The sequence below is a fragment of the Microtus pennsylvanicus genome, chromosome 1 (assembly GCF_037038515.1).
Source record: "Microtus pennsylvanicus isolate mMicPen1 chromosome 1, mMicPen1.hap1, whole genome shotgun sequence".
In the NCBI taxonomy this organism is placed as follows: domain Eukaryota; kingdom Metazoa; phylum Chordata; class Mammalia; order Rodentia; family Cricetidae; genus Microtus; species Microtus pennsylvanicus.
Genome location: NC_134579.1, coordinates 67,094,028 through 67,106,051, shown reverse-complemented (window position 1 = coordinate 67,106,051; position 12,024 = coordinate 67,094,028). Strand labels below are relative to the sequence as shown.

The following is a 12,024-nucleotide window of genomic DNA, read 5'->3' as shown; positions in this document are numbered from 1 at the left end:
ACTCTAGGTTTAGATTTATTACTTCAATTTGTGTGTGATGTGCATGTAAGTATAGGTGCAGACACATGTAGTATGTGTGAGTCCTCATGTGTGTGCAGGCACAAATACATGTGCATCTATATGTGTTCAGGTCTCAGGGTGATTTGGGAAAATTCTCTCAAGGGCTGGGTCTCTCAATCAAGCTAGTGGTCACCAGTCATCTTACCCTAGGGTTTCCTAGCCTCAACCATCCAAAGTTAGGATTAAAGGCAGACTACCATGCCCACCCAGTTCTGATATGGGTTCTCAGGATCCAAATGGTAGCTCTCCTGGTTGCCTGGCAAGTCTTTGAACTGCAGAGACATCTCCTTAGTCTGTGAATTTATTATTTTAGGTAGAATGCAAGGTAATAGTTTCCCTTAAAGCAATTTAGACATAGACAATAAATATGAATGTTGAAGCATAAGATTCATGGTATTTATTTTCTTTTACTGCAATATATTTTACTTTATTTTATGTAGTAGTCTTTCTTGGATGGCCAGCCAACAAATCATAACATGGAGACTTATTACTAATTATAAATGCTTGGCCTTAGCTAGGTTTGTTTCTAGCTAGACTTTTATTTTAAAAATTAAATTAACCCATTTCTATTAATCTATGTGCTGCCCCACGCTTGTTTCCTCATCTGTGTACTGACCATTCTGTTTCCTGCTTCCTCCATGTTGGGCTGGCCACGACTGGCTGGCCCCTGACTGGCTCCCTCTTTCTCTCTGTCCTTCAGCCACACCTATCACTCCTCTGCCTAGCTATTGGCCCTTCAGCTTTTTATTAGATCAGTCAGGTAACTTAGGCAGGCAATGTGAAATAGCAACACACTTTATATAGTTAAACAAATGCAGCATAAACCAATGCAACATATCTTTATATACTTAAATGATTATTCTATTCCATAACAATGTTATGGTTTGCATATAGGAATTTAATCATCATCTACCTAACTACTGTTAAATCTTTTAAATTTTAAATTGGTCTCTATATCTCTAGAATAAGTTTTTTCTTTTTCTTTTTTATAATAAAGCACTCTCCTATAAGACATTTCAAAATATACCCAATGAAAATAGAAAAAGAAAATCTATGTGTCTTCAGGCCACTGAAATCATTTTTTTTGAGAATTTGCAAATCTGTCTCCCTTTGCTTACTTCACCACATACTTTGTCTTGTAAACTATTGAAAATTTCAAGCTAAGTTTTTTTTTTTTGTTTGGTTTGCTTTTAGCTTCATCAGTTGGTCTTTTATCTTTTGGAGGTACAGATGTCAAATGACTGAAATATTATGTTTAAAGGTAAATGGATCCAAACAGAAAACTGATCAAGTCTAGGAAAATGAATTTAGGACTATGTGATAGAAGACAAATTAAAGAAGATAAAATTCTTCAAGTTGATATGTCCCCAGGAGCTATGGGTTCTATTGATGGACACCTGTCAGTTCTTTTAAGAAAGGTAGATTAAAAGATAAGTTTCTTTAAAATATACTCTAGACACAGGGCACTATAGGATCATTTACACTGTCTCACAGGTACATTTCTTTATTTGAAAACTTCTAACTATGAAGTTATGTTGTTGGTACAAGGGTGAACTTAAAGGTGGGAAGCAACCAACAGTCCCACTTAGCTGTGATGCCATGAACCACATCAATGACCAGCATGACACAGTTACCCTAAGGTGTAGCCATGTCATAAATACATTGGCAATAACCAGCATTTCTCTAATTGGACTTAAGACCTGCTCAACAAGAGGACAACCATGCCTGATACTGGATGCCTAACTAACTACCCAGTGCTAGTAAAGCCATGGTCATTGGGAACCACTAACTTACTAAAAGATCATTATCCCTAACAACATTCTGTAAATATTTCTCCTTATACTTACAGATAAGTGTATTTTTCATCCCTCATCAAGGAGACTTCCCTTAGCAACAGAAAACCACAACCAATCAAACTGCATAGTTGTGGCATCTACGCATAGTTTTGTGTCATAGTCTTTGGTGACGTTATTAGCTTACTTGGAATAGGGTACCTTCAGGTGTGAATTAGTCTGATTCCTTCCTTTGTTTCTTCGGTCAGCTTCGTTGTCATATGAGCCAGCCACTCTTTTCTAGATTCGCTGTTGTGATCTCGATAGCAGTTTCTTCAGATTTGTTAGGGCTACTGCGTACCTAACAGAAATAATTCAGCTCCAGTAGATTTGGATAAAGTAAAATTTATTGTACATATGTGAAAATTTAATGAAATAAATCCCTAAGTAAAATAATAAAAATAAACACATATCAATAAGCTGTAAGAACCTATTGATCTATTGACCATGGTAGCATATACAGAGTTATCAGGAATTCAAAGCACAGTAAAAGAGATTCATATGTACGTACCTGAGCCTACGTACTTAACGCATATTCTAAAAATTGCTGTTTTTAGCCTAGGAAAAAAGAAAAGGAAATAAACAAGTTTCCTGCTCACCATATGTTATTATTAGCCAGGATTTTAATTTTTTTTTTAGTTTCCATTTTATAAGAAAACAGATGTTTCTGAATAGGTGTAGGTGGGTGGACTGAAACATCTACAAACACAGAAGTTTTGTATCTATTTTTTAAAGAAAGCCATCATAGCCCGCCTTCCTCTAAAAGCCTTTCGCAGCACCTGCTTTTACACTCTACTGCAATTTTCATTTGTCTTCCTTTAACCTAGTTTGATCAAATAAATAAATAATAATGAAACACAGTTTACTTTATTTGCTTCTTAAAAATTGAAGCAGCCCCGAGGGAAAATAGCCAGTTGTCCAGTAATCTGTGTAATAACCTTGCACTACGTGTCCATCTGGCCCTTCATTTCCTTCCCTGTTCCAGTTCTCACAACTTCATACCCCGTCTTTTCTTTCTAAATAAGCTCCATACTGTTTGTTTCTCTCAAAAATAATTTCTTCAAAATTGCATGTCCTTGCGGGGGGGGGGGGGGGGGCAAAGAGATCCATTATGGTGGCTTGAGTGTGGCGGCTGATGAGGTTCCTCATCAAAAGAGTGGCGAGGGGGTAGGGGTGGGAGCAGTGCACCTTGTTTATGACCAGGAGCTGCTGCGGTCCAGTGACAAGAGTGAGGCTGCCCTAAGGAAGGCTGAGGAGGTGGTGCTAACAGCAATGCACAAGTTCAGTTAACAGATCTGGAGTTGCCACAGCTCTCAGCCCCTGCAAAGGTACTCACTTTCCGAACTTCCGTAACTCCTGGAACTCAGACATCATTTCTTTCATGACAACTTTGTCCATAGCCCCACCAAGGCCCCAGAATATTCTAAGGAGGGTTGAGAATACGTGAAAAACACACAGCAGGTAGCACATGCTAACGGACCCAGCATTATAGGGCAGCAGGAGGGGAGAGCAAGACCAGGATGCCATAGACACGACCACAGTGGGAGCAGTTTCCGATCTTGCTGGTCCAATCAAGGACTTGGAAATAATTATTAGTAGTAGTAATAATAACATTAATTGCTTGAAAGTAGATAATTGGGTGGATGAACTGCATGCCCCTAAATTGTTAGGAGATTCTAGGGTTGTCAAGCCATTTTGCCTTTCTACCTTACCTTTCTCTGAGATTTTATTTCCCCAACTCCATAATCTTGTTGTCAGATCTCTCAACAAGATTAAAAAAAATTATTCATGCCACATTTTAGAATAAGTCTTTATTTTAAGCAAATACCACGAATTGTTGTTTACTGTCCTTATCCTAAGCAAAGCCATCAAGAGCTTCCTAACATAAAGAATTGATTCTGAATGTCTGTTCATGGCGTTTGGACCTTGCTGCTGATCGTAGCTAACCGTTCATCAGTATAGGTGTCTTCATGGAGCCAGTGTTAGGAGGTGGTTGAGGTCCCTGAAATGATTTGCTTTCTTGCTCCTGTCTGTCGTTTCTATGGACTCTCTTTTATTTCCAATGCCTTTCTCTAGCCTTCTACACTGATTAGAATGTAGGTCATTTATCTTTCCAGAAACTTTTCCCTGCAAGGAGGTGACATACGTTCTTGACTATATAGTGCTTTCTCTTTTGATGAGCTCATCCTCAACAAAGTTAAACAGCACAGGATGCTCTGCCTTGTGTTCCTATGAAGTTGCTCCTTGGTCATTATAATTGGAAAGTGATGAATTTGAATGGCAATTGCATGTCTTGGTTACTTTTCCCTTGCCTAACCTGCAGACCATAATAGAAAGTGGTAAGAACATTGGTACTCACTGCTTGCTGAGTTGATAGAGATAGAAATTAGTGTGCATAAGAATTGTCATGTTTATGTGTGTCAGGACGAGTGCTCTGTATCCACACTGTGTTTTCATGCTTGGGATAGTAATGATGTTGTAGGAAGGAGCTTGGAAAGAATTATAAAAATAAAAAAAAAAGACCTTTATGAGCTTCTGAGAAATCCCTTTTAGCTGTTAACTGAACACTTAATTACTACTCCTCAACTCATACCACTCACAGTTATGAGGTACCAAGGGTCTAGCAGTAAGACCACAACTCTGGAATTAGCTATATATTAAAGAGGTTTGTGAGAATCTAAACAAATACATGAAAACTAGAGTGTTGTGGTTAATGTTGTAACATATGTTACAAAGGAATAAAAAAACATAAGGTTTGCAGTGATGAGCAGGTGGTCAGGAAAATCACATTGGTGAGGTGATGTGCAGGTACTGAACTAGGTAAGGATCCTGTGGGTACCCACAAAGGCCAGAAGACACATCAGAACCATGGAGCTGGGTTACAGGCATTTGTAGCTCACTGGACTTGGGTGCTGGGATGCAACCTCTATCTAGGGACAAGCACAATTAACTACCGAGTCATCTCTTCAGCCTCGGATATTTATTTTTAACTTATAAATACTGGTATTCTATAAGATAATAACTTGTTATTATTAGCTGTATTACCATTTATCATAGTCTTTCTTCTTTATTTGTTGATTTGTGAGTCTTTGGCCGCCTGCATTTCTGTTTCTGGTAAGGCTTGATTTTCAGACAAGATGATGTTCTCACATAATAGTGATTCAGCTTGTGCTGAAGAGCTGGTATTTGCCTCTGCCTAACTTTAGCAAAATCTATAAAGAAGCTTTCTGGGAACATTAAGAGGTACGACATAGTGGACTCGGACATTTTGTTTTATGTTCAACCATGGCACTGGAATCCATAGGCCGGGCATGTTACCACCTGTATTTTTGGAGGCTGAGAAGTGATTTAGGCAATTATTCAAGGCAGAACAACTGGGCTGTCTGGAGAAAATGTGTGGATGATCGCTTGGCTCTGTGAAATGGTGTTCCAGCTGGGCTGTTGCTCATGGAACAGACTGATCTTGAAATCTGGTCCAGAAATCAACTTAACAGCAGGAATTTCACACATGCAGGCACAAATAAGCATTTGTGCAATCGCCATGAAATAGCTGCTAATATTGTATAAGCTAGCTTTCAGCTCTGCAGCCAGTTTTTCAGATAAAATGTCAAATCAACTCTATAATTACAGAAATACAGAGCCAATGTCCAGTGGAAGGGTTGGGGGAAAATGTTCATTTTTATATAAATTTTTCTGGCTTCATAGATTCACTGAAACATTGTTTGTTCAGATTCTGACATATTCAAATGAAAACTTAAATAAAATAGCCTAATTCCTTCCCTCCCTTCTACTGGTTATATGCCAAGATTTATGCAGATTGCTTTGGAATAAAAATAGTTAACATACAGCTTCTTAAATAGCAAACTAGTAGTCACAAGGAAAGATAGATATACAAATGCTAAATATAAAGTATTGTACGGCTGCTTTGATAGTCAACAATACATTCCTTTTTAAATGGTGGAAAGCAGAGAAAAGATGCATTTAAGTACCCTCATTGTGACGATAGACAGAGATTCATTGAGTCACCACAAGTTCATCTTTGTGTGTGTGTGTGTGTGTGTGTATTTTAACAAAGTTAGGTTTCAGTAGAAGGTTGTATTCCTGACTAAGGTGTAGTCCCTGGGCATCAGTCTCTCCTGTAAGATAATCAAACAGGTTCTCAGTACTATGCGACAATACTGAGACAAGTTCCTCCTCTGGTATCTACTAAGCTTCATTCCTCTCTCAGTATGAAACTCTACAGGAAATCTTATTTCTTTAGGATCTGCTATATATTTGTGAAATCAAACAATTTCCAAGTACCCAGACAACCTGCTTTCTCTGTCTTAGCCACTGCTTTTAACTCCGTCGATGCAATGACTTTTTGAACAGGTGTTTTAAAAACAGCAAGACATTCTTTGTTGAGTATTGTGGGAAGGAAGAATGGAAAATGAAATTTTACCAAAAATATCTTATGTGAATGGGGAAATGAAGTCATGTCCTTTTATTTTGTAGCATGCAAAGAGAGGGGAAAAGAGAAAGAGGGTGGACCGCTAAGGCTTTCTATGGTGGCCTGCACCTGATCAATACCAGCAGGGTTTACAGGTAAAAAGGTTCTGAGAGATGACTCAGGAAAGATACACAAATGGCCAGTAAACACTTGCAAAGATTCTGAGTGTCATTAATCACCATGAAAAGTAATTAAAATAAAAAGGAATGGGCCTCCATATTTTTAGAATGACTGTGATTAAAGAAGGAATGAAAATACCCCAAGTCTTGGTGAGCGTGGAAATTCACTGGGTTTAATTATTTAATGAAAATGCTGCTTTCTGAAGGTAGCAGCTCCACATTTTTATGTGAAAATTTTAGAGGGCTAGTAGTTTGCATTCCTATATTCTTGTGAATCCTTTAGTGTAGTCTCCATATGCACATTGTGAATATTATCATCCAGGCTATGGACTGTTTCCAACGAGAGAATACGGCTGAGTTTTGATGACGTTCAGTTTATGGAGTTTTTAATGACAACTGATATTTCTCTGCTTTCTAAGTACCTTATGTTTAATTCCGTGAAATTTTATTTATTTATTTTTTTTGGTTTAACATTTAGTTCCCTGATCATTTAAATCATTTATTATGATATAATAATCTTTTATCTTGTATAGTAATTTTTTGGACATTTAATTATTTCATAACTATTTGTTGACAGCATCTTCTTGGGCCAGGCAGTGGTGGTGTACACCTTTAATACCAGCACTCAGGAGGCAGAGGCTGGGGGATCTCTGTGAGTTTGAGGTCAGCCTGGTCTACAATGAGAGTTCTGGGACAGGCTCCAAAGCTACACAGAAAAAAAATCTATCTCAAAGAAACCAACCAACAAATGAAACAAACAAATAAACAAACAAAAAACCCCAAAACAACAACAAAAATAAACAAAGAAAAAGAAAAGGATATCCTTTATGAATTCAATTGCTTTTTCACTTCTGTAAAAAAAAAAATCAATTAACGAAATATGTATTGCTCTTTTATTTGATCTGGTTCCATTATTCTGTATATTTAAACTAATCTGTATAAACTTTTTTAAAGTCATGAAATCAAAGTATAGTATTTATTTTAGGTGATATTCCTTTTATAAACAAATTCCATAGCAAGATAATTATAATTTCTTACATTTCTTTAACATTTTTTATGAAAAATTGACAAGTTAGTTTATGTGCTCCTAATTATGAATACATTGATTTGCATTTCCCTGATGGCTAAGGATATTGAACATTTCTTTACATGGTCCTCACCATTTGAGTTTCCTGTTTTGAGAGTTCTCTGTTGAGATCTGTATCTCCATTTTTAAATTGGGTTGTTTGCATTTCTTGATGTCTAATTTTATAAAGTTCTTTATGTATTTTATATATCAATCTACTATTGGTTGTGGAGTTGACAAAATATTTCTCCATTCTATAGGCTACCACTTTTTCCAAATGATGGTGTTCTTTTTCATGCAGAAGCTTCCCAGTTTCAAGAGTTTTCATTTATTAATTAATGTTTTGTCTTACTGCTTGTGCAAATAATGTTTTGTTTAGGAAGTCATCTCCTGTGCCAATGAGCTCATGGTTATTCCCCCTTTCTCTTCTATCAGGTTCAGTGTATTTGGTTTTATGCTGAAGTCTTTGATCCAATTGGACTTGAGTTTTGTGAAGGGTGATATGTACGGTTCTATTTGCACTCTTCTACACCCTGACATCCAGTCAGATTACACCATTTGTTGAAGATGCTTTTTCCCCCATTGTGTCTTTCTGAATTATTTATTTAAAAAAGTCAGGTGTCCATAGGTGTGGGGATTATGTCTGAATATTCCATTTTATTGCATTGATCAACATGTCTGTCTAGTGTCAATATCATGCTGTTTTTATTAATATAGCTTTACCCTTGAAATTGAGGATAATGATAGGTCCATCAGTTCTTTTATTATTCAGGATATTTTTTTTTATCTATCTTGTGTGTGTGTGTGGCATTTCCATATGACGCTGTTTGCTGTCCTTTAATCATGTGTGAAGAATTGTATTGAAATTTTTATGGGAATTTCATTAACTCTGTAGAATGTTTTGGGTAGGATAGCTATTTTTAAAATTGTTTTTAATTGAACTATATATTTTTCTCCCCTGCCCTCTCTTCCTCCCCCTCCCTTTTTACTCAGGAGATTCCCATGCTCCCAATTTATTCAGGAGATCTCGAATTTTTCTATTTCCTATGTAGATTAAATCCATGTATGACCCCCTTGGGTCTTCTTCGTTGTCTAACTTATCTGGGATTGTGAATTGTAGGCTGGCTTTTCTTTGCTTTATATCTAAAAGCCACTTATGAGTGAGTATATATTATATATGTCTTTTGGGGTCTGTGTTACTTCACTCAGTATGATGTTTTTTCAATCCTACTGATCCACACACATGGGAGATCTTACCATCTTCTGATATCTTCTTCAATTCCTTTTTTCAAAGTCTTTCCCTTGCTTGATTAGAGTAACCCCAAAATATTTTATTTTATTTGAGACTATTGTGAAAGGTGTTGTCTCCCTGATTTCTTTTCAGTCTGCCATTTGTATACAGAATTTTTACTGACTTTTTTTGTGTTAGGATTGTATCCAGGTACTTTGCTGAAGGTTTATATCAGCTATAGGAGTTCCCTGATGGAATTTTTAGGGTCACTTATGTATACTATCAAATCATCCGCAAATATGGATACTTTCATTTCTTTCTTTCTAATTTGTATCCCCTTGATCTATTTTTGTTGTCTTTCTTATTGCTCCAGCTAAAACTGCAAGTGCTATATTGAATAAATATGGAGAGAGTGAGTATATTGTCTTGTTCCTGATTATGATGGAATTTCCTTGAGTTCTTTCCATTTAATATCAACATGTTCACTAAGGGCTTTCTATAAAATGCCTTTATTATATACCTAATCTCTTCGGGACTTTTTTTTTATCATGGAGAAGCATTGGATTTTGTCAAAGGTATTTCTTGCATCTAATGAAAATATTATGTAGGTTTTCTCTCTCAGTTTGTTTATATGGTAGATTGCATTTATTGATTTTTGTATACTGAACCATTCCTTCGTCTCGGAGATGAAGCCATTTGATAATGTTGGATGAACTTTTTGATGTGTTCTTGGATTCAGTTTGTAAGTATTTTATCAAGTATTTTCCATCTCTGTTCAAGAGTGATTTTTTTTCTGTATAATTTTTTCTTTGTGGGATCTTGGTATAGTACATATTAGGGTAGCTGTGGACTCATAACATGAATTGCATAATGTTCCATCTGCTTCTGTTTTGTGAAATAATTTGATAAGTATTTGTGTTAAATCTTCTTTGAAAGTCTAGTAGAATTTTATACTAAAACCATCTGTCCCTGGGCTGTTTTTATTGTGTTGAGAGACTTCAATGGCTGCCTCTATTTTACTATGGGTTATAAGCCTATTTATATTGCTTATCTGATTTTGATTTAACTTTGGTAAATGGTACCCATTAAAATAATTATTTATTTAGATTTTTCAATTTGATAGATTACAAATTTTTTAAAGTATGTCCTTATAATTCTCTGGATTTTCTCGGTATCTGTTGTTATATACACCTTTTTGTATCTGATTTTGTTTATTTGGATATTTCCTCTCTTTTAGTTAAGTTTGGATAAGACTTTGTCTATCTTACTGAGTTTTTCAAAGAGATCGATAACACAAGTTACAACTCATGCTTGGGAGGATGTGGAATAAAGGTAACATTCATTGCTGGTAGGAGTGCAAATTTGTACAGCCACTATAGAAACCAATTTGATTGTTCCTCAGAAAGTTGGGAATTGATCTATCAACACTATAAGCCACTGTTGGGCCTATACCTAAGGGGAGCCCCGTACTACCATAAGAACACATGATCAACCATGTTCATAGTGGCTTTATTCATAAGAGCCAGGAGCTGGATACAACTTAGATTTTCATCAACAGCTATTATAAACAAAGACATCATTAAATTTCCAGGCAAATGGATGGAATTAGAATGAAAAACATCCTGAGTGAGGTAAAGTAGACCCAGGAAGATTAATATGGTACTTATACACTAATATGTGGATATTAGCTATTAAATAAATGATAAAAAAAACCTAGACTCCATAGACACAGAGTGGTTAAATATAATGAAAGGGACTAGGGGAAGAAACATGGATCTCGCTGGAGGAGGGAAATAGAATAGATTTTGTTGGTGGGCTGGGGGAGGGTTATGAAGTGAATGGGAAGATCAAGTGTGGAGCAAGATAGGTGATAGGATTGAAGAGAGGAATGGGGGAAGAGACAGCTAGACTGGAGGGACATCTGAGGGGTAATAGGAAAACCTAATGGAGTGGAAACTCCCTAAAATATATGAAAGTGATACACCTGGCCATTTCTTGTCACCAAATGAGACTTCAAGTACTGGTATTGGGTTCCTTTTCATTGAGTTCTTGCCCAAGGGAGTCTTATGGAAATGACCCAAACAATTCAGGCTGTGGTAAAGACAATGGATTGCTCTCAGCAAGCTGACTGCAGTGCCCCATTGCTGAGGATAACAACCAAAGGACTCATTGAACATGTAGGAGTTGATTTGGAGTCTGCACCTGTATATTCTAGTGTCCCTTAGTGTGAAAAGGTACTCTGTTGGCTACCAAAAAAAATATAAGTACCAACCCAGCCACAAAACATTTGACATACAATCTGTTCTGCCTGCAAGATATGCTAGGGCAATGGTGTGTGGGAGTAGGCAACAGATATCTGACTTAAGGCCCACTCAGTGAGACAGAACCCATACTCAACATTGTTTGGGTGCTCAACCCCAGAAACTAGGAAGCCCAGAGACCTAAAATACCACTGGTCAAAAAAAGTATAAAAAATAAATGACTTCTGTTGATATTCTACTATACTCATGAATTAGTGCCTTTTTCAACCATCATCAGAGAAGTTTCCTCCTGTCACAGATGGCAACAAATACAGAGACCCATAGCTAGACATTACGCATAGAGAGAGACCCTGAAACATGGCTATAAATGGATTGTCTCTGTCAAACCCCTCCCTTCAAAGCTCAGGAAATCCCTACAGAAGAGGAGGCAGAAAAAGTATAAGAAGCAGAGGGTATGGAGGACACGCCCACTGAACCAGCTGAGCAAGGATCATATGAACTCAGAAAGACTGAAGCCGCAAAAACAGAGACCACATGGGCCTATAGCTTTGAGCTTAGTAGTTTTATGGGACTTCTGAGTGTAGGAATGAGTGGTCTCTGATTCTTGTGCTTGCTCTTGAGCCTTTTTCTCTATGTTAAGCTGCCTTGTCCAGTCTCAGTGTTATTTTTTTTCGTTTTATTACACTCTATTTTATTTTGTCATGTTTGTTAGTTATCACCTAGAAGCCTGTTCTTTTCTAATTAGAGACAGAAAAAGTGGGTCTGAAAGAGAGGGGAGGTAAACAGGGAGTGGAAGGAGTAGAGGAAGGGGAAACTGTAATCAATATATGTGGTATGAGAAAATAATCTGTCCCAAAACAAATAAACAAAGAATGTGTGGTGGCCATTGGTTTCCTGGTAGAGTGCTTTTGAGTTCTTGCCATGTGTGGCCACTAGAGGTCTAAGGTAGAATGTGTTTCCAGGTTT

General features: G+C 36.9%; 1 pseudogene; it reads left to right on the top strand.

The window, feature by feature from the left end:
* Positions 1 to 3,003: 3,003 nt before the first annotated feature.
* Positions 3,004 to 3,488, top strand: LOC142842959 (MICOS complex subunit MIC13 pseudogene; annotated as a pseudogene).
* The last annotated feature ends 8,536 nt before the right edge of the window (positions 3,489 to 12,024 follow it).